Below are 24,461 nucleotides of genomic sequence, written 5' to 3'. Positions count from 1 at the left end.
TGTCCTCAGAGTGCACTAATGGAGATGCTACCAAGCACAGGTGGTGGCTAGAACACTGGCTGGAGAGAACAGACAGAATCAAGCAGGGAAGTGTGTAGTATTCAAAAGAAAACAGCAGTAATGTTAGGTCACACCCTCATGCCATGTTTCTGCCTACTGCTCCAGAGAGGTAGAAATAAGGGGCCATCAGCTGTCCATTCTCTATACCTGTAGGTGTGAGGCATCAGGAGCAACTTCCACCAATGTAAACAAGGGACTTAGACCCTCAGAGGGACATTGCAGCTGGAGTATTTGTGTGATATGTGTCATTGACACCTGGGTATTTTTTGTCAGGGTTACATATAGGGCTAAACTTTCTCCTCTCCATTATTCCCCAGCTTTGTCAATATCCTCAAATGAATGAACTTATTCATCTAGCAGGAAAAATCAGAGCTGAGAGCATGTGGCTGAGGAAAAAAGCAAAAATATAAGTGCACTTGGCAGTTTACCAAGGTGAGTGCGTCATCACTGCCTTCGTTACAAAACTAAAAGAGGGTGAGAACATGCTCACATGATGCCTTTACATAACAGGACATAAATGGGTTAAACAACAACATCCTAGAAAGGCAGAAAACAAGTTCTTTAAACATCAGCAGCTGCACTTAGAGTGGAGTGGGCTAGTAAGAGGGTGCAACATGAAACTGGAAATAATCACCACAAAGAAAAAAATCAAAATCCTTCTCTCCTGCTTAAAATGTAGAATGATTTTTAATCAGTTGCCTGAGAGCTAGCAGCCCTCTGATATCTGAAGGCTTGTAAATAATAAGTAATATTTTCATATTGATAGTTATAACATTAATGTTAAGAACAATAAAATAAATTAATCAATACTGGTGATGGTAGTGATTATTGTATTGAGTGCTCATGGGGCCAGGCCCTTTTCTAGGCACACTAATGCCGTTCATCTACAGAAGTCCCTTGGCCAGTTCCCCACTCTATCCTTCCCAACCCAACAGCTCATACAGCACAGAGATCGCACCTTCCTCCCCATGAGGTACTTTCCTTCCTGGCTTCTGGGACTGCACGCTCTCCTGGCTGCTCCTTCTAGGTTGCCGGATTGATTGGTTTCTCCCCACCTTCCTACTTCTCTAATGGGTAGTCTCCTTGTCTTAGTCTGCTTAGGCTGCTTTAACAAAGTGCCATAGAGTGCGGACCTAAACAACAGAAATGTATGTCTCACAGTACTGGAGTCTGGCAGTCCGAGGCCCTGGTGCCAGGTTGGCTGGGCTCTGATGCGGGTCCTCTTGCAGGCTGAGACTCCTGGCTTTATGTATCCTCACACAGCAGAAAGAGCTAGAGAGCTCTCTTGGGCGTCTTTTCTAAAGGTACTCACCCCATTCATGAGGGCCCCACTCTCGTGACCTAATCACCTCCCAAGAGCCTTACCTCCTAATGCCATCCCATCAGGGGTCAGGATTATGACATAGGAATTGTGCTGTACACAAACACTCAGTCCATTCCACACTCCATCAAACCCCAGGCTCCTCATTCTTCTCATCACTTCCAAGATGACCTCAGCTGGTCTCAGGGTTTTAAATACAATGTACACACGGACAACTGCTGAATTCTTACCTTCCACCCAGATCTCTCCCTGCTGGGATGCCAATAGGCCCTTCAAACCAGGTGCATCAAACTGAGCTTGCAATTTCTTTCTAAACCTGCTCCTCTCCAGCACTCCCCAGATGCCAGCCCAAAGCTCTTATAGGTGGTCATCCTTAACCATTCATTCTGTCTCTCTGTCTCCCTCTTTCTCTCTCTCTCTCTCACACACACACACACACACACATATATATGTATATTTATATATTCCAGCAGCCCAGCTGACTCTCCCTGAATCTTACCACTTCTCCCACCTTCCTGATTAGTGCCTGGTCCAAGCCACCTCCATTTCTCACTTGGGTCGCTGACATGTTGCCAAGAATGCTCTCCCGTAGCTGCCCTTGCCTGCTCCCTATCCTACCATGAATCTGTCTTTGATTCAGCAATCAGAGTGATTCCACTAAGACATTTCAGAGCTTGTCCTTCCTCTGCTCAAATTGGAGCCCCCAGTGAGTCCACATCACCCTTAGAGTAGCATTCAGCATCCCCACTGTGCCAGCAAGGCCCTGTCCTCCTGACCCATCCCTGTTCCTGACTCTCTGTCCTCCTCCTCTCTGCTTTCACCCTGGTCCAGACACATCAGCCTCTCCTCAGGGCCTCAGCCCTCTGCACCCTCAGCCTGGGCCTCTTATTACCTGGAGGTCTGCTTGGCTCACTCCTTCACTTCCTCCAGGTCTCTGCTTGCAGGTCACTTTTTTAGGGAGGCATTTCCTGACCATCCATATGACACTGTCCTCTCCACCTCTCTGTCCTCCCTAACCTGTATCATTAGTCTCCAGAGCACCTGTCACTCCCTGACATAGGACACAATTATTTGTTTATTTTCTCTGCTCCCCTCCCTAGAACATAAGCTCCATGAGGTCAAGCAGTCTGCTTTGTTCACTTCCTCCCCAACCTCATTGTCGGGAGTGCTGCCCTACACGTGGTTGCGCTTAGCAAGTATTTTTGAATGACTCCAGAGCAGCCCGAGGGAGCAGCAGAGTGGCAGGAAGAGGGAAGTGGAGCACTCCACCCGGAGTGCAGAAAGTCAGCAGATGCATTGTCAGTAAGAAAACCAATGAGAAGTTCATCTCCTTCTTCAATTATTACCAGGAACCAGAAATTTTAAACAACATCAGTGATAAAATACTCCTTACCAAACGTTGGACTATGTTAAAAACAATTACTGTAGTTACCGCTTCATTTTAGCAATACACAAGTAAGCTTTAAATTGGTATGTTTTCCTTACTTCCCCACTAATAACCATTATATTCTACATGGAAGTTAATTTGGAGAATTCCCAATAACAGAGGTGGCCTCAGACACATGCAGAATCAGCAAGACAGGTTCACTCTAGGAGTTAGGTCATAATTATTCAGAATCCTTCCTCGTGCTTGGGCCTTGGAGCTCGGTGTGTGTCTCCAATGCCCACACATAAACAAAGGATTTTAAATATAGATGGATAGCACAGTGATTGTGAAGACCAACACAGAATTTGAGTCACTTCAATCCCATGTGACCACTTGGAGGTTTTGTGTTTAAGAGTTACAACAGCAAAACTGAATGCAAAGGGCAAGGCACACCAATTTTGCTTAATAAATGAAAGTTTTAATTCATACATCAAGTGTTTCACTAAACTTGAACAACACCCTTAAAATTGCATTTTAATTCTTCTTTTTGGCTGGGCGCAGTGGCTCACACCTGTAATCCCAGCACTTTGGGAGACTGAGGCAGGCAGATCACAAGGTCAGGAGATCTAGATCATCCTGGCTAACACAGTGAAACCCCATCTTTACTAAAAATACAAAAAAATCAGCCAGGCATGGTGGCGGGCACCTGTAGCCCCAGCTACTCGAGAGGTTGAGGCAGGAGAGTGGCGTGAACCCAGAAGGCAGAGCCTGCAGTTAGCAGAGATTGTGCCCCAGCCTGGATGAAAGTGTGAGGCTCCATCTAAAAAAAAAAAAAAATTCTTCAAAATTAATGAACAAATAAAGAAAGTTGTTATTTTTTATTACTATGTAGTTAATATTGAATCATTTTGTCCTATAGAGGAGGACGTATTGAAATAATCTCTGGGTGTCAAATAGGCACCCCTGCTGCTAGGAAATAGGTACTACCATAGTATCAGCATTTTACAGATGAGGAAACTGAGGCATAGTGGGCTGATGTGGTCTTCCCCAGTGGCAGAGCAGGGAAGTGGCAGAGCAAAGATTCAAAGCCAGGCAATCAGTAGCCGTCACCTTTCCCTGACATGACATGAATACGCTTCCATTTGGTAGTATGAATGATTGAAACCTGGGGCACTCGCTTATACTTTATTTATCGCTACTTTTATTTATAGCTGTGTTATTTGTTGTGCCAACTCGCACACGCTTAAGTTAACATAATCAAAATACATTATTCGGACCTATGGCCCAGTGATTCTACTCTTAGCATGCACCCAAGAGAAAGAATTCATGCCACACAAAAGGATATACAAGAGTGTTCATAGTAGCACAGAAGCCAGACACAAAAGGGTATATATGGCATGATTCCATTCATACGATGACAAAAACAGGAAAAATAGAGGTCAGAATGATAGTTGCCTGTGGAGATATTGACTGAAAGAGGAAAATAAGGAACCTTCTGAAATACTAGTAGGGTTCCAAATCTTGATCTGGGTGCTATTTATACAGGTGTAGTAGAACCGTACACTCCTAAGTGCATTTTAGGCATTTTATGCATGTTACATCTCAATAGAAAAAGTAAAAAATAAAATAAAAAAATCCTTCCAGGCATTGCAAAGGAGAAATCCTGAACCGAGAAAACAGTTGACATTTCTGGTCCCTCTCTTATACCCGGACTTGATGTACCACATAAGCAACTCCCATGAAGACATGGCACCAGGCTCGCTGGTGCCTTTTTCCAACCTCCTAGAGGGACACTGGGCTGGGGAGGGTACCCAGGCAGGCAGGGAATCCCACTGCCAAGAGTCAACCAGCCCTTCCTTTGACCTTGGACAATGGAGAACAGAAGACGTGCCCAGGCTTGAAGGGCAGAGCAGAACAGGGCAGGAGATACTGTCTATACTCTTGGCCATGCCAGTTGTCACAGTCCAGCAGTTGGTGACACCACACCCAGTTCCCACACTGCAGGAAGGTGTGTCCTGCTCAAAAGGCAGCATTTGCCAACAGCTGGCAGGAAGGAACCGTTCAGGATCCAGCCAGTGCTTCAAGGTGCCACTCAGCGCTGAGGGCAACGCTGCTGACAGACACGGGGACCTGTCTGAGGGCTTCTGAGTTGGGCAACTCTGAGAGGGGACAGGAAGTGCAGGGGGATGTGGAGTTAACACAAAGGACAAAGTGACCACAACAGGACACTTCTGGCACATCCTATTGCTACAAAGAATCACAGCTCATCTTTCCTGCTCTGCTCTCTTCAGAATCTTGGTGTATTTCATTTTTCTTGCCCCACCCTGACCATATAACACCACTTTCTACTTGAAATAGCTTTCTGGGGGAATTTTTTTAGCAATCATACTAAAATTTTCTATCTACACTTTCCACATCTCTCTCACTTCTTCTAAAAAGATGAAGTGATTTCCAATGGAGGAACACATTTCTGATTGCAGAAATAAACTTAAGGTTTTTCTCAGGTATTCCCATTGCCCTGCACCCTATACAGACCACACCCACATAGTCTAACTCCACACTCTTAACCAACACACATTCCGCTTCTCCCAGGATCTGGACAATGGCCAGCACTTGGTGACTAAACAACGAATGGTTGGAGATAAGCAGTTTTCAATGTTGTGCATTGCTTGGACATTTTTCTAAAATATCTAGGATATAATTCCAAAGTAATGTAGCAAGTCGTTCATGCCAGTAATTCCATGGGAAGTTTAAAGAGTCACCTTAGTTGTGAGGTCTCACATAAATAAGACTACAGGACATTTAACCTTTTCTCTGACTCTTTGAAGCTCATTCTGAGAAGCCTCAGATCTCGACTTCCTCCTGACGCAAATGCCAGCGAGTCCCCCATAGCATGCAGGTGCTCCAGGAATCTCTGTCAGTTAGTCCCTGGTGGTAAACTTGGCTCCCTCCACGGCAGATAGAAAGCCCTTCTCGAGAGGGAAAACAAAGACTCAGAATTTTCTTATTCATGAGGAACAACCATGCTTAGACGTTAATCAATGTAAAAGGATGAGAAAATTGAGAAGGAGATAAAGGCGTATGGCTATTTCTCAATACCCAAAGCTGTTCAATTAGCTACTCAACCACAATTGCCCAAGGGTGAAAAAACTGCCACAGTCTGAAGCTCTGGCTCATATGTGATGTAGATTTTCCTCATCATCTCCATTATCTAAGGAAAATCCAGTCGTTTTATAATTAGATCAAGTCGAGTATAGGGCAGCCTACCCATGAGAAACCAACTATTTCATTTTCTTGGGAACCCCCTGGTGTGTTCTTATGCTGCTAAAAGATGTTCATTACTGTAAAAGAAGACATTTTACAGCTCAAAAGGCAATGTTCCCCAGAGCACAGGCACTGCAGTAATTTGACAGAGGTCTCACGCTGTCACAATTAGCATGACTGAATGATTTTCCAGTTTGCAGAATGCCTTAGGAAGAAAAAAAAAACACCCCCAAGAACACCACTCAGAAATAATCATAAGGAGCACTTTTCCCATCCCTGCCTCCCTCTTAGGTCTCAGGTCTCTAGACCTGGTCTCACACTCCAGGTGCCAACCCTCTGGGGATGTTAAAGGCTCAGGAAAAGGGCCCCTTCTTCTGCCCTCTAGTGGTTGACACAGATCAGCAGAGAAGCACTCCCCTGGGTACAACCCCAAGGGTTATGGGGTAGCTTACATCAACTCACACAAGCCTCCTTTAGGCAGACATCCATTGCTGTATCCCAGTGTCTGGCATGGTGCCTGGGGCACAGCATGATCTCAACATATATTTATTGAATTAAAATTAAAAATCAACTATTTGATGCTTGCACACAGGAACATCAGAGAAATGTAACAAACCATTGGTGCTTTCAAGGTGCTTAAAAACTATTACAAAAGCCGCAATAACTTTTGCACCAACCTAATAGCTGGTGAGATGGGGGTAAACATGAGCATCTATCATTTTCCCAAGCCACATCATCCTGGTGGTACAATCCAGGGCTACGGACCTGGGTGATAAAACAGTCACTGACTTCCTTCACCAGCAAATTACGGAAATTTACCTGTATTTTTCCCCTTCTACTTTCCAAAAGTAGCTGTATCCAGCTTTTTGTGGTGGCAACAGCTGCCTCCCCTCTCCTACCACTCATGATGCAGCCCCAGGTCTCTAGGTGTCCGGGCCCCAGCCCCAGCTCTGCTGAAGCCCCTGTCTTCGTGGCTTGGTCACTCCAGGAGGGCAAGGTCCACAGCCCTAGATTTTCCCAACTGGGGCATCTCCCGTTCCCTGTGCCACATCTCATGGCCGGATCACAGTCCCAGGCTGCCTGGGGATTCAGAGCCTTACAAAGCCCTTAATCAAAGGACCAGTTCTCTCACTTGACTGGATATTTTGGTCCAGTCCAATTCCCGCTTGCTCTCTAAAGACATGAGATGCAGCCCCCCCCTTTTTTTAAACTGGAAAATAAATCTGCATCACTCTTAAAACCTACCTCTGCCAACCCCTGCCAGGGCCCTGGGTCTAAGCTTGAACACTTCAAAATCCCTTTAGCAAGAAAATGTCCACCCATGGCTAAAAATTAAATACTACTAAATGGCTTTTATTGAAAATCCCACATGCAAGTGCTTCAGGGATGAGCTCAAAGAAAGATGCCTCCCCTATAGTTTTCTTTTCATCTCCTTCTGATCCTAAGAAAGCAGCCACGTCCTCAGCAACTTGTCCTCATATGCTGTTTTCAAAGGGGAAGAGTCGGGCAGAACCTTTATTCTCACAAAGTTCTCTCTTATTAGGGCAGAGGAGTCTTTCCCAGGGTCCTCCAGAGGGCTTCTCTTTACATCCCTGCGTCCAGGATGGTTGGATAGTAGCATAAAGGCTGAGCCCATCTCCCTCAAGGGTAGAGGATCTCCTCCCAGATTAATTGAATTGGGATTCCTTTAGCACAGAATATGGAGGAATTTGTTTGCATAGGTTAACAACTGTGTCTGCAACCATCACCTGAAAGTACCTGCAATAAAGGGCACTGATTATCTCATAAAACAGGAAGTTCAGAGGTGGGCAGCTTCAGGGCCCATTAGTTCACTAACTAAACTGGTGTGGTTTATCTGTGATTCTCTCAGCTTTGCTCCCTTGGTCACTAGATTGCTGACATTGCATTCTCACATATGCTGTCCAAACACAGGTACAGTATGTTCCTCCTCTGTGTTACTCTTTTAATATAGAAGAAAACGCTTTCCATGAGCTCTTAGCTGACTTCCCCTCTAGTTCTTTTGGTCAAGATTGGCCATGTGCTCATTTCTTAGCTGAAAGGGTGTCTGGGAAAGCTAGAATCCAGTCTGTTTCAGGTATCCTTCGGCCAGAAAGGAAGAAAGTCAAGGATGGCTATTGAACAGGTATATAGCAATTATTAATCTACTATATAAGTATTATAAATATTCAGATAAACATCTCTCCATGTGGCTGTGCCAGTTGGAAAGAGGTTCATGAAAAAGCCAGTTTGCAATCATGTACCCCTTGGATGGGATACAAAACCAATCCTCTTGGTACATTATTAAACTCGGTGGGTGATGCACAAAGATGGCTCAGTTCAAGCCACCAGTCTTTATTCCTGAGGAATACCAGTTCCTTGCCTTTGATCTTCACGTTGGCCTGTTTTTCTTGCTGAAAGAGGCAAACCCATCCCTTAGCTATAAGCCAGGATGCCTATGATAGTGAATCACTAAACAATTCCCCTTAAAATGAATTTAGGAAGCACATATACAGACTGAATATGCACGGCCAAGCTTGGGAGTGAGATGAATAGACACAAGCAGTGGGTGGTTTTCACCCTAGCCCTGAAAGCTTTATTAAGAATCATTGCTCACAAGCGCCTGCCAGGTCATTAAGACTAATTGCATCATCCTGAGAATAATGAACCGCATCTTCACAGATTGATGTGGCGGGTTTTCCTGGTAAAAAGCTACAGCTTTATCCATGTAACACCTCAATTTTTGTAACGCTCAACTTCCTCTTTGAGGCTCAGAACTTGAGATCCCCTAGCAAAATACATGACTATTGACTCTGTGGATTGCTGAAGGGGCAAAGGGTGATGCAGAGATTACTGGGGGCCTGGTGGATCACAGGCAATGTGTGGGACCAAATCCTCTTGGTACATTATTACTATTCCCTGGAACCTCATTGTGTTACAACCTGCACAGACGTATTTAACTTCCTTAAAGCCCTGAGGGATAGTCACTCTGGTTCCTAGCTTACAGAAGAGGAAAGTTGAATCTCCCCAAGAGTTTGCAACATCCCCAAAGTGACCCTTTAGAACCTCTCAAAGCAAAGCCTTGACTTAAACCCAGTATTTTTCTGACCCTGGAGTCATGCTCTTTCTCCTTTGTTCATTTTATGAAAATTAGCTGAGAATTGCTGTAAATCAATCTTCCCCAAAATGTCTCTGTGACCAGCAACCCCAGGTGTTCGTGGTTTTTAAGAGTCAAGATGTCAAATCAAATAACACTCTCTGCTCCCAAGGGTCCAACTTTGTGGCCACATAGGAATGAGCCAGACTTTAGGCAGTAGCACTTTAAGTGGTAAAGCTAAAATGCAAACTCTTCCAGAAACAGTGTGGGGCTCCCTACATCCCACCAAGATGGGAGAGATCCTCAAGAGGGCTCCGTTTTGACAGAGGGAGAAGAGGCAGCCACAAGGGCCTGAAAGTTCAAAAACGTCATAAACTTGTGGAGGTCTCAGAGCAGGAGCCCTAAATTTGGGGATTTCCTGAACCAATGTGTGGCTCTCCACCTCTCTCCATTCGGCTCTCCATGAGAAGGTTGGCATGTGTGGGCAGCATCAACCGGCAACTTTACCCTCTGTCTTCTGCTCGGTTTCTGCCAGTGCTATAATAAATATGGCAGCAGTCAGCTATCTGGTGACAAATTGAATACATTGGCCCCTTCCATCATGGCAGGAACAGCACTTTGTCCTTACAGGGACACACACATATTGTGGCTAGGGATGTGCCCTCCCTGCCAGCAGCACATCTGCCAGAGTAACTGTTCTTGGACTTAGAAAACACACAATCCATTGCCATGGTTTCCCACACAATGTTGCTTCTGCTCAGGAAACATTTTACTGCAAAGGAGCTGTGGCAATGGGCCCACACACATAGAATTCACTAGTCTTTCCATGTGTCCCATCACCCAGAGGCTGGCTTGCTGTGTGCTGGAATGAGCTGCTGAAGGCTCAGGCATGGCACCAGCTGGAAGCCAACACTTTATGCGATTGGGGTGTTGCCCTAAACAACATGCTTTCAACCAGCATCCAAATGGAGTGTTCTCTTTACCATAGCCAGTAAGCAAAAATCCAAGAATGGTCCCTCTTACTGTTGCTTCTAATATCCTACTTGAAGAACTTTTGCTTCCTGTTACCATGTTCTTAGGCAGGTTTAGAAACACTCAGAGGAGGAATGATTACTCTAGAAATACAGTACTGTTTCTACTGAATTGGAAATCAAGACACCAGTAGTGGCTAACATTTCAGATTTCCCCTGGGAATGTAACCTCATTGATATTATCTCATAATGATGCAGTTTCTGATGGGACTTTGTATATTCTGTGAATTTTTTCCCAGATGAAGAGAAAGGATGTGAGCGGCAAAAGAATGGACTCTGCAGATGCCTTCTGTTTGACGCCTTCTAGACCTTTCTTGTCTTAGTTGCTGCTGCAACAACAAAAATGCCATAGATTGGGTGGCATAAACAACAAACATTTATTTCTCAGTTCTGGGAGCTGAGAAGTAAGAGATCAAGGCACTGGCAGATTCAGTGTCCGGCAAAGGCCCTCTTCCTGGTTCATAGATGGCAACTTCTCATTGTTTGCACACAGCAGAAAGAGGGTGAGACAGTTCTCTGGGGTCCCCTTTTTTTTGAGATGGAGTCTCGCTCTGTCACCAGGCTTCAGTGAAATGGCATGATCTTGGCTCACTGTAACCTCCCCCTCCCAGGTTCAAGCAATTCTCCTGTCTCAGCCTCCCGAGTAGCTGGGACTGTAGGCCCGCGCCACCACTCCCAGTTAATTTTTGTATTTTTAGTAGAGCCTTGTTGGCAAGGATGGTCTCCATCACTTGACCTCGTGATCTGCCTGCCTTGGCCTCCCAAAGTTCTGGGATTACAGGCATGAGCCACCATGCCTGGCCTCTGGAGTCCCTTTTACAAGGGCTCTAATCCCATTTCTAACAGCTCCACCCTCATGACCTAATTACTTCCCAAAGGCCCAATCTTCTAATGTCATCGCATTGGGGATGAGGATTTCAACATACAAATTTTGTGGGGACATAGTCAGTCCATATCACTTCTCCTCCATGATCTTTGCCCCAGGAGGTCAACCTGTGTGGACCACATCCAACAGTTCCCTTGGCTTCTGACTTCTTGCTGCATTTGGCCAGCAGGGCTACTCAGCAACAGCTTAGAGGGAAGGAGAGGCAGGAGTTGGAGTAGTTACTCCTAGGCTCCCTCCCTGCAAGGTCTCTGCAGGCTGGTGATGTCTTTCTATGGATAATCAAGGGTCTCCTTTAGGGTGGCCCTCTCCACAAGGCTCTCTCCTTTCAATTTCCGGAAACTTCCCTTCCCTTTACCACTCAGGCCAAGTGTTGATAACAGGGCCCAGCTTTCTAGTCCCAGGATACCGTACTCTCTTGTGGCTTTTCCCACCCCTAGCATGTCTTTGTAAATAGTCTCTTTATTAAACCGTCCTCAAGTCATCCTAATTTGAGTGACTGATGTTATCAGTAAATTAAAAATAAATTGTAAAAATAGCTTAGAGTTGTAAACTAATTATTTACAAAATAGTTATTAAGGTAATTATTTCATTAAAAATAATTGAATATATTTTGTTTTATGTAAGACTCAGTGCATCCTCCTTTCTATCTCATTACTAAGGACCAGTCCCATGGATTGAATGTTTGTGTCCCTCTTCAAATTCATATGTTGGAAACCCTAATGCTCAATGTGATGGTATTTGGAGATGGAACCTTTGGGAGGTAGCTAGATCATGAGGGTCGAGCCTTTGTGATGAGATTAGTGCCCTTGTAAGAACAGAATGGAAAGAGCTTGCTTCCTCTCTCTCTCTCTCTCATATGAGAACACTGCCACCTGCAAACCAGGAAGAGAGCCCCATCCAGAATCCAACTACACTGGCACCCTGAGCTCAGGCTTCTAGCCTCCAGAAGAGCAAGAAATAAATTTCTTTTGTTTAAACCACCCAGTCTATGGTATTTTTGTTATAGCAGCCCAAACTAAGATAAATATGGTATTGTCATCATGGACAGACACCCTTCTATGAACCAACTTTTGAGAATCAACACCTTAGATGTCACCCAGTCCAACAGCTCACGAATGAAAAGAGAAAAAAGGATGCTATGGACACAAATTTCTCCCCCCTTCACATTTGTATCTCAGGTACTTCCTAATTCAGCTCTGTGAGACTGACCAACTCCTGCTTTTCTAGTTCTGCACAAAATCCATCATAAGAGCTCCATTAAAAACTACTTTAAAAGAGGTATTTTATTAAATCTCAAAGTCCTTTTGGAAAATCCCAGAGATCCTGGCCCTGCCACGTCTGAAGCTCTGTGTCAGAACATCCAAGGGAGTGAGCAAGCCCATCCAATGCTTGGGAACCAGCAACATGGTGCCACATGGCACATCCGCTTAGAGGACCTCTTCCCTTACACCAGGATGTGACCTCCTTCAGCTAAGTCCCAGCTATGCAGGGTGCTAGAGGCTGCAGAGTCAGTGAGGTGAGAAACCACAGAAAGATGTGGAAGAGAAAAAGATCTTCCCTACTCTTCTGTCTCATCCCTCCTGAGCTAGAGTTGACTAGAATAATGTGTCAGTTCACTCTGAAAGTGTAAAGAAACAAACTAATTTTAAGTAATTTAGTGGGAAAAATAAGTATGTTTTTAGAAGAAGCATGCAGACCTCACTAACATGAAGGAATGGCTCAACAACAAAGGCTTCAATAAGGAGCCTTGGACAATCTGCTTGCAGACCTGCCCCAGGAATGATTCAGCTCAACTCACCTTCCCTGCCCTTCTCACTCAGCTCAACACAAAAATTCTAAAGCAGTGGCTAATGTTGGTGCCACCCATGCCCCTCAGCCTACCTGCAGGTAACCTGAACTCAAGGAAGGCCTCAGGGTTACCAGCCTAAGAGCTCTCTCTAGTCACAGGAACAGGCTGGGCTTAAGCAGTCTGTTAGTCTATTTTTTACTGCTACAACAAAATACCACAGACTGGGTAATTTATAAAGAACAGGAATTTATTTCCTCACAGTTCCAGAGGCTGGAAAGTTTCCAAGATCAAGGTTCTGGCATCTGGTGAGGGCCTTCTTGCTGCATCCTCACATGGCAGAAGATCAGAAGACAGCAAATCCACTCCAGCAAGTCCTTTCTTGTCGAGGCATTAACCTATTCATGAGGGCAGAACCCTCATGACCTGAACACCTTCCATTTGGCCCCACCTTCCAACACTGTTGCATTGAGGAAAAAACTTCCAATACATGAATTTGGGGGGAACACATGAATTCAGACCATAGCAAGAAAGCAGGAAGTGTTGGAGCTGATACCCCAGCTGAGACCCTTACTTAGTGAGGGATATGAGCTAGTGCAGCAGTCTCCAACCTTTTTGACACCAGAGACAAGTTTCATAGAATATAATTTTTCCACAGACCAGGGGTAGGGGAAGGGAGATGCTCAGACTTCAGTTAGATTCTCATAAGGAGCACACAACCTAAATCCCTTGCTTGCACAGTTCACAAAAGGATTTGCAATTCTATGAGAATCGAATGTTACTGCTGATCTGACAAGAAGTGGAATTCAGGCAGTAATGCTCACTAACCTGCTGCTCATCTCCTGCTCTGCATCCCAGTTCCTAACAGGTCACAAACTGGTACTAGTCTATGCCCTGGGGTTTGAGGACCCCTAAGTTAGTGGGTGAATACCCAGTCCTTGAGCTAGTCCATGAGTTAGTGGATGAATAACCAGCAACTATGAGAGGCATGCTTTCCAGTTCTTAAGATAGTTTGTGTATTAGTCCATTTTCACACTGCTGATAAAGACATACCTGAGACTGGGTAATTTATAAAGAAAAAGAAGTTTAATATATTTACAGTTCCACATGGCTGGGGAGGCCTCACAATCATGGGAGAAGGCGAAAGGCATGTCTTACATGGTGGCAAGCAAGAGAGAATGAAGGTGGCAGGCAAGAGAGAACCAAGCAAAAGGGGTTTCCCCTTATCAAACTGTCAGATCTCCTGAGACTTATTCACCACCATGAGAACAGTATGAGGAAAACTGCCCCATGATTTAATTATCTCCCACTGGGTCCCTCCTATAACACATGGGAATTATGGGAACTATAATTCAAGATGAGATTTGGGTGGGGACACAGCCAAACCATATCATTCTACCCCCAGGCCCTCCCAAATCTCGTATTTTCACATTTCAAAATCAATCACGCCTTGCAACAGTCCCCGAAGTTTTAACTCATTTCAGCATTAACTCAAAAGTCCACAGTCCAAAGTCTCATCTGAGACAAGGTAAGTCCCTTCTGCCTATCAGCCTATAAAATCAAAAGCAAATTAATTACTTCCTAAATACAATGGAGGTACAGGCATTGGATAAATACACCTATTCCAAATGGGAGAAATTGGCCAAAATGAAGGGGCTACAGGCCTCATACAAGTCTGAAATCCAGCGGGGCAGTCAAATCTTAAAGCTCCAGAATGATCTCTTTTTACTCCAGGTCTCACATCCAGGTCATGCTGATGCAAGAGGTGGTCTCCCATGGCCTTGTGTAGCTCTGCCCCTGTGGCTTTACTGGGTACAGGCTCCCTCCTGGCTGCTTTCATGGGCTGGTGTCAAGTGCCTGCAGGTTTTCCAGGCACACGCTGCAAGCTGTCAGTGGATCTATCATTCTGGGGTCTGGAGGATGGTGGCCCTCTTCTCACAGCTCCACTAGGCAGTGCCCCAGTGGGGACTCTGTGTGGAGGCTTCAACACCACTTTTTCCTTCCACACTGCTGTAGCAGAGTTTCCCCATGAGGGCCCCACCCCTGAGTAAACTTCTGTTTGAACATCCAGTCATTTTCAAACATTTTCTATAATCTAGGTAGTGGTTCCTAAACCTCAATTCTTGACTTCTGTGCATCCACAGGTTCAACACCATGTGGAAACTGCCAAAGCTTGGGGCTTGCACCCTTTGAAGCCATGGCCTGAGCTATACCTTGGCCCCTTTTAGCCATGGCTGGAGTGGCTGGGATGCAGGGCACCGAATCCCTAGGCTGCATGCAGCAGGGGAACCCTGGTGGGTGGGCCAGGCCCATGAAACCATTTTTTCCTCCTAGGCCTCAGGGCCTGTGATGGGAGGGGCTGCTTTGAAAGTGTCTGACATACCTTGGAGACATTTTCTCCATTGTCTTGGGAATTAACATTTGGCTCCTCATTACCTATGCAAATTTCTGCAGCAGGTTTGAATTTCTTCTCAGACAATGGGTTTTTCTTTTCTATCACATCATCAGGCCGCAAATTTTCCAAACTTTTATGCTCTGTATCCCTTTTAAAAGTAAATGCTCTTAACAGTACCCAAATCACCTCTTGAATGCTTTGCTGTTTAGAAATTTCTTCCACCAGACACCCTAAATCATCTCCCTCAAGTTCAAAGTTCCACAAATCTTTAGGGCAGGGGCAAAATGCCACCAGTCTTTTTGCTAAAACACAGCAAGAGCCACCTTTGCTCCAGTTCCCAACAATTTATTCATCTCCATCTGAGACCACCTCAGCCTGGATTTTATTGTCCATATCACTATCAGCATTTTGGTGAATGCCACTCAACAAGACTCTAGGAAGTTCCAAACATTCTCACATTTTCCTGACTTCTTCTGAGTCTTCCAAACTATTCCAACCTCTGCCTGTTACCCAGTTCCAAAGCCACTTCCACATTTTTTTGTATCTTTAAAGCAGCGCCCCACTAACTGATACCAATTTACATTATTAATCTGTTTTCACACTGCTGATAAAGACATACCCAAGACTGGGTAATTTATAAAGAAAAAGAGGTTTAATGGACTCACAGTTCCACATGGCTTAATAGACTCACAGTTCTTACATGGTGGCAAACAAGAGAGAGAATCAGAGCCAAGAAAAAGGGGTTTCCCCTTACCAAACCATCAGATCTTCTGAGACTTATTCACTACCATAAGAACAGTATGGGGGAAACTGCCCCCATGATTCAATTCTCCCCATGGTCCCTCCCATAACACATGGGAATTATGGGACCTACAATTTAAGATGAGATTTGGGTGGGGACACAGCCAAACTGTATCACCTTGACTGGCTCTCTTCCTAATTCCCAAAAGACCCTGATTCACAAATATTTAACAAACACAGCTTGTAAAACTTCCTCAAGTATTTTTTCCTATTCACTCCTTGAGTCTTGCCTTGATTAAACAAGGAGTGTTTCACTTCTGTCTGATGAACCTCTGTACTCCTCCTCCTCTGTCCTGGGAGAGAAGTTTGTCCCCCCAACAACCACCAAACTCCTTTTCCACACACATGCCAGAACTGCGGGGGAGATTAAGTTTGTGCTAAAGACACTTATTGTAGGCAACATGTGTGTTAAGGCCTTCCACTTTCAGGTACTAGCAGCTGTATAATTGATGGCCACAGTACCAGGTTTCCATCACACTTCACATGTACAGTACAATAGGCAAGAGTTCACTGGGTACTCTCAGCATGTCTAATTGATATACCTGTACATCTTCTCACTGGGCTATTGGTGTAATATAAGTCACAACCCCAGTGGCCTTCCAGCTCCAGTTCCTACCTTCACACAATCCAGTGATACTTCTCTGCACCCTCTCCATCCCACTTAATATGAGTTGCCTTACATGCTAGGATCCAGAAATGTACCCAGTTACCACATAATGGATAACTGGATTAGAAAATATAGCTAAAGTTGAACTGTTTATAACCCCAGGCAGCAAGATGATGTTCAAAGACAGACTTAGTAAGTCTGGGTGGGCCAAAGCAGAGGCAGCTGCCCTAAGAACCATCTAGAGAATGCCCTGAGCAGGTAACACACTCCACCAAGGGAATTGAGAGAGACTTCAATATCAAAATGTTTTTTTTTTAATTTGTATACATGAAGGTTCATTCTCTGTGCTGTAATGTTCTATGGGTTTGAACAAATGGATAATGTCACTGTAATGTATCTGCCATTACATTACCATGCAGAATAGTTTCTTTGCCCTAATAATTCCCTGTGCTTTACATATTTATCCCTTTTCTCTCTCCCTGAAACTCTGAAAATCACTATGTCTCCATAGTTTTGTCTTTTTCAAATCATCGTATAGTTGGAATCACACAGTGTATAGTCTTTTCAGACTGGTTTCTTTCACTTAGTCAACACATTAAAGTTTCTCCATCATTTTTCACGGCTTGAATAATAATCCATTGTATGGGTGTACTAGTTTGTTTATCCATACACCTATTGAAGGACATCTGTGTTGCTTCCAATTTAGGGCAATTATGCATAAAGCTGCTGTCATCATTCATATGCAGGTTTTTGTGTGGACACAAGTTTTCAGCTCATTTGGGTAAATACTAAGTAGCATAATTTCAAAATTAATGGTAAGACTATGTTTAGCTTTGTAAGAAACTGACAAATTGTCTTTAAAGTAGCTGTGACATTTTGCATATCCACTAGCAATGAATGAGTGGTTTATTTTTTATTTTTTTAATTTCAATAGGTTTTGGGAAAACAGGTGGTGCTTGGTTACATAAATAAGTTATTTAGTGGTGATTTCTGAGATTTTGGTTCACCCATCACCCAAGCAGTGTACACTGTATGCAATGTGCAGTCTTGTCTTCCTCACCATCCCCCACCCTTTCTCCCAAATCCCCAAAGTCCAATGTGTTATTCTTATGCCTTTGTGTCCTCATAGCTTAGCCCCCACATATGAGTGAGAACATAGGATGTTTGGTTTTCCACTCCTGAGTTACTTCACTTAGAATCTAATTCTGTCCAGGTTGCTGCAAATGTTCCTTTTTATGGCTGAGTAGTATTCCATGGTATACATATACCATATTTTCTTTATTCATTTGTTGATTGATGGGCATTTGGGCTGATTCCATGTTTTTCCAATTGCAAATTGTGCTGCTGTAAACATGTGTGTGCAAGTATATTTTTTGTATAATGACTTTTTTTCCTCTGGGTAGATACCCAGTAGTGGGATTACTGGATCAAAGAGTAGATCTACTTTAAGTTCTTTAAGGAATCTCCACACTGTTTTCCATAGTGGTTGTATTTGTTTACATTCGTACCAACAGTGTAAAAGTGTTCTCTTTTCACCACATCCATGCCAACATCTGTTATTTTTTATTAAGGCCATTCTTGCAGGAGTGAAGTGGCATCATATTGTGGTTTTAATTTACATTTCCCTGATAATTAGTGATGTTGAGCATTTTTCCATATGCTTGTTGGTCATTTGCATATCTTCTTTTGAGAATTTTCTATTCATGTCCTTAGCCCACTTTTTGATGGGATTGTTTGTTTTCTCCTTGCTCATTTGTTTGAGTTCTTTGAAGATTCTGGTTATTAGTCCTCTGTCAGATGTATAGATTGTGAAGATTTTCTCCCACTTTGATTGTTTACTAATTATTTCTTTTGCTGTGCAGAAGCTTTTTAGTTTAATTAAGTCCCATGTATTTATTTTTGGTTTTTACTGCATTTGCTTTTGGATTTTTGGTCATGAAGTCTTTGCCTAAGCCAATGACTAGAAGGGTTTTCAGATGTTATCTTCCAGAATCTTTATGATTTCAGGTCTTACATTTAAGTGTTTGATCCATCTTGAGTTGATTTTTGTGTGGGGTGAGAGATGAGGATCCAGTTTCATCTTCTACACGTGGCTTGCCAATTATCCCAGCACCTGTTGTTGAATAGGGAGTCCTTTCCTCACTTTATGTTTTTGTTTGCTTTGTCAAATATCAGTTGGCTGTAAGCATTTGGCTTTATTTCTGGGTTCTCTTTTCTGTTCCATTGATCTATGTGCCTATTTTTTATACCAGTACCATACTGTTTTGGTGACTATGGCTTTTATAGTATAGTTTGAAATTGGGTAATGTGAAGCCACTAGATTTGTTCTTTTTGCTTAGTCTTGCTTTTGGTATGCAGGCTCTTTTTTTTTTTGGTTCACAAATTCATAAATAAATTCATAAAATTTGTGAATTTTAGGATAGTTTTTCTAGTTCTGTGAAGAATGATGGTAGTATTTTGGTGGGAATTGCATTGAATTTATAAGTTGCTTTTGGAAGTATGGGCATTTCCACAATATTGATTCTACCTATCCATGAACATGGGATATGTCTCCATTTGTTTGTGTTGTCTATGATTTCTTTTTCAGCAGTGTTTTGTAGTTTTCCTTATAGAGGTATTTCAGGTCCTTGGTTAGGTATAGTCCTAAGTATTTTGATTTGCTTTTTTTTGTTTGTCTCTTTGTTTTACAGCTATTGCAAAAGGGGTTGAGTTTTTGATTTGATTCTCAGCTTGGCTGCTGTTGGTGTAAAGCAGAACTACTAATTTGTGTGCATTAATTTTATATCCTGAAACTTTACTGAATTCATTTACCAGTTCTAGGAGCTTGTTGGACAAATCCTTAGGATTTCTAGGCATACAATCATGTCATCAGCAAACAGCAACAGTTTGATTTCTCTTTATTGATTTTGATGCCCTTTATTTCTTTCTCTTGTCTGATTGCTCTGGCTAGGACTTCAAGTACTATGTTGAATAGAAGTGATGAAAGTGGGCATCCTTGTCTTATTCTAGTTCTCAGGGGGAATGCTTTCAACTTTTCCCTGTTCAGTATAATGTTGGCTGTGGGCTTGTCATACATAGTTTTTATTACCTTAAGGTATGTCCTTCCTATGCCAGTTTTCCTGAGGGTTTTAATCATAAAGAGATGCTGTACTTTGTCATATGCTTTTTCAGCACCTATTGAGATGATTATGTGATTGTTGTTTTTAATTCTGTTTATGTAGTGTATCACATTTATTGACTTATATAGGTCAAACCATCCTTGCATCCCTGGTATGAAACCCACTTGATCATAGTGGATTATCTTTTTTATATGCTATTGGATTCAGTTTACTAATAATTTTGTTGAGGATTTTTGCATCTACGTTCATCAGGGATATTGGTCTGTAGTTTTATATTTTGTGTGTGTCTTTCCCTGATTTTGGTATCAGGGTAATACTGGCTTAATAGAATAATTTAGGGAGGAGTCCTTCTTTCTCTATCTTTTGGAATAATGTCAATAGGATTGGTACCAATTCTTCTTTGAATGTCCGGTAGAATTCAGCTGTGAATATATCTGGTCCTGGACATTTTTTTCTTGGCAATTTTTTAAATTATCATTTTAATCTCTCTGCTTCTTATTGGTCTGTTCAGAGATTCTATATTTTCCTGGTTTAATCTAGGATGGTTGCATATTTCCAGGAATGTATCTATCTCCTCTATGTTTTCTAGTTCATATGTATAAAGGTGTTCATAGTAGCCTTGAATAATCTTTTGTATTTCTGTAGTATCAGTTGTAATATCTCTTGTTTCATTTCTAATTGAGCTTATTTGGATCTTCTCTCTTCTTTTCTTGGTTAATCTCAATTTTGGTCTATCAGGTTTTTTTAAAAAAATCTTTTCAAAGAACCAGCATTTTGTCCCACTTATCTTTTGTATTTTTTTGTTTGTTTGTTTCAATTTCATTTAGTTCTGCTCTGATCTTTGTTATTTCTTTTCTTCTTTTGGGTTTGGATTGTTCTTGTTTCTCTAGCTCCGTGAGGTGTGACCTTAGATTGTATATTTGTGCTCTTCCAGACATTTTTGATGTAGGCGTATAATGCTATGAACTTTCCTCTTAGCACTGCTTTTGCCATATCCACGAGATTTTGATAGGTTGTGTCATTATTATAGTTCAATTCAAAGAATTTTTAAATTTCCATCTTGATTTCATTGTTGATCCAAATATCATTCAGGAGCAGGTTATTTAATTTCCATGTATTTCCATTATTTTGAGGGTTCCTTTTGGAGTTGATTTCTAATTTTATTCCTCTGCAGTCTGAGAGAGTACTTGATGTAATTTCAATTTTTCAAAATTTAATGAGACTTGTTTTCTGGCCTATCATATGCTCTACCTTGGAGAATGTTCTGTATGCTGATGAATAGAATGTATATTCTGCAGTTGTTGGGTAGAATGTTCTGTAAATATCTCTTAAGTCCATTTGTTGTAGGGTATCATTTAAGTCCATTGTTTCTTTTTTGACTTTCTGTTTCGATGACCTGTCTAGTGCTGCCAGTGGAGTATTAAAGTCCCGCACTATTATTGTGTTGCCATCAATCTCATTTCTTAGGTCTAGTAGTAATTGCTTTATAAATTTGGGACCTCCAGTGTTAGATGCATATGTATTTAGATTTGTGATATTTTCTTGTTGAAGTAGTCCTTTTATCATTATCTAATGTCCCTCTTTGTCTTTTTTTAACTGTTTTTGCTTTAAAATTTGCTTTTTCTGATATAAGAATAGCTACTCCTGCTCACTTTTGGTGTCCATTTGAATTGAATATCTTTTTCCACCCTTTTACCTTAAGTTTACGTGAGTCCTTATGTGTTAGGTGAGTCTCCTGAGGACAGGAGAAACTTGATTGGTGAATTCTTATCCACTCTGTACCTTTTAATTGGAGCATTTAGGCCATTTATATTCAATGTTTTGTTATTTGTTACCTGAATATCTTGTGTGTTTTTTTCATTGTTATTGTCATATAGGTCCTTGAGATTTATGCTTTAAGGAAGTTCTATTTTGGCGTATTTCAAGGCTTTGTTTTAAGATTTAGAGCTCCTTTTAGTGGTTCTTGTAGTGCTGGCTTGGTAGTGATGAATTCTCTCAGTATTTGTCTGGAAAAGACTGTATCTTTCCTTCATTTATGAACCTTATTTTTGCTGGATACAAAATTATTGGCTGATAACTGTTTTAAGGAGGTTAAAAATAGAACCCCAATCCCTTCTGGCTTGTAGCGTTTCTGTTGATAAATCTGCTGTTAATCTGATAGGTTTTCCTTTATAGGATACCTGATGCTTTTGCCTTATAGCTCTTAAGATTCTTTTCTTCATCTTGACTTTAGATAATCTGATGACTATGTTCCTAGGTGGTTATCTTTTTGCGGTGACTTTCCCAGGTGTTCTTTGAGTTTCTTGTATTTGGGTGTCTCGATCTTTAGCAAGGCTGAGGAAGTTTTCCTTGATTATTCCCCCAACTATATTTTCCAAACTTTTAGATTTCTCTTCTTTCTCAGGGACAACAATTATTCTTAGGTTCGGACATTTACCATAATCCCAAACTTCTTGGAGGCTTTGTTCATTTTTTGATTCTTTTTCCTTTGTCTCTGTTGGATTGGGTTAATTCAAAAGCCTTGTCTTCAAGCTCTGAAGTTCTTTCTTCTGCTTATTTGGTTCTTTTGCTAAGACTTTCCAGTTTATTTTGCATTTCTCTAAGTGTGCCCTTGAGTTCCAGAAGTTGTGATTGTTTTTCATTTATGCTATTTCACTGAAATTTTTTTTTAATATCCTGTATCCTGTTTTTGATTTCTTTAAGTTGGACTTCACCCTTCTCTGGTGCTTCCTGGATTAGCTTAATAGTTGACCTTCTGAATTCTTTTTCTTGCAATTCAGAGATTTTTGTCTTGGTTTGGGTTCATTGCTGGTGAGCTGGTATGATCTTTTGGATGTATTAAAGAACCTTGTTTTGTCATATTACCAGAATTGTTTTCCTGGGTCCTTCTCATTTGGGTAGACTATGTCACAGGGAAGACCTGGGATTCAAGAGCTGCTGTTCAGATTATTTTGTTCCATGGAGTCCTTCCTTGATGTGGTTTTCTCCTCCTTTCCCTGGGAATGCGGCTTCCTGGGAGCTGAACCATAGTGATTGTTTTTGCCCTTCTGGGTCTAGCCACCCAGTGGGCTACCAGGCTCCAGGCTGGTACTGGGGAGTGTCTGTAAAGACTCCTGTGATGTGATCCATCTTCAGGTCTTTCAGTCATGTGTACCAGCACCTGGTCTGGTGGAGGCAGCAGGGGAGTGAAGTGGACTCTGTGATGGTTCTTGGTTATGCTTTTTAGTGCGCTGGTTTTATGCTGGTTGGCCTCCAGCCAGGAGGTGGCGCTTTCAAGTGCACATTAGCTGTGGTCCTCTGGGGAGGATGCAAACTTGCCCTAGGGACACTTGGTTAAGTATTCAGGATTCTCAGCCAGTGAGCAGGGCCATAGAGCTCCCAAGAGATTATGACCTTTGTCTTTGGCTACCAGGGCAGGTAAAGAAAGAACACCAGGTTGGGGTAGGGTTAGGTGTGTTTGAGCTCAGCCTCTCAGGTGTGGCTTGCTGTGGCTCCTGTTGGGGAATGGGAGTAAGGTTCTCAGTCCAATGGAATTATGTTCCCAGGGTGATTATGGCTGCCTCTGCTGAGTCACACAGGTCACCAGGGAAGTGAGGGAAAGCCAGCAGTCACTGGCCTCACCCAGCTCCCATGCAGCCGGCAGTCCTAAAGGCCAGTCTCACTTCCACTGTGCCTCCGCAGCAGCACCGAGTCTGTTTCTGGTCAGCCAGTGACCAGGGCAGAGAACTTGTCCCAGACCACGAGCCACCCTGCTGAGAAAGCAAGCTGATTTGGCAGTTTTTCAGCATCTCAGGGAGCCTGCAGCAGTGATCCAGTGCCATCAAAGGGTCTGTGGATTCTCTTGACTTTCCTGGTATGTTCCTGCAGCAGTTCTTAGAGCAAAAGTTCATGATGTGTCTCCATGCGCTGCTCTGTTCATCCAAGCAGGAGCTGCAAGCTAGTTCTGCCTCCTATCTGCCATCTTACCCTGATCCTCTGAGAGTTGTTGCTCCACATCGACACTGGCATTTAGTATTGTCGGATTTCTGGACTTTAGCTATTCCAATATATATGTAGTGGTATCTCACTGTTGTTTTAATTTGCAATTCCCTAATGGCATATGATGTTGAACATTTTTTCATATGCTTATTTGCCATCATCTGTACATCTTCTTTGGTGATGGATCTATTCAGATCTTTTGCTCATTTAAATTGGACAAAAATCCCAATTTCCAGATGGGCCCACATGAGTTTTTCTTGTTGTTGTTGAGTTTTAAGACTTCTTTTTATATTTTGGATATAAGTCCATTACCAAGTATTTGTCTGGCAAATACTTTCTCCCAATCTGTGACTTGCCTTTTCATTCTCTTAACAGTGTCTTCTGCAGTGCAAATGATTTTTCTTTTAACAAAGTCCAATTTAAACAAGTGCTTTCTTTCATAGATTCATGCTTTTTGTATTTTGTCTAAAAACTCATCACCCCACCCAAGGTCACTTTGATTTCTCCTATGGTTTGTCCTGCCTGTTTGTAGGTTTATGCTTTACATTGAGGTCTATGATCCATTGTGAGTTAATTTTTATGAAAGGTTGAGGATCTGTGTCCAGATTTTTTTTGCTTCTGGACATTCAATTGTTCCAGCATCATTTATGAAAAAGACTGTCTTTGCTCCATTGATTGCTCTTGCTCCATTGTCAAATATTAGTTGAGTATATTTGTGTGGGTCTATTTCTGGGCTTTTTATTCAGTTCCATT

The sequence above is a fragment of the Macaca thibetana genome, chromosome 10, assembly GCF_024542745.1.
Source record: "Macaca thibetana thibetana isolate TM-01 chromosome 10, ASM2454274v1, whole genome shotgun sequence".
NCBI classification, from domain to species: Eukaryota; Metazoa; Chordata; class Mammalia; order Primates; family Cercopithecidae; genus Macaca; species Macaca thibetana.
This window is presented reverse-complemented; position numbering follows the sequence as displayed.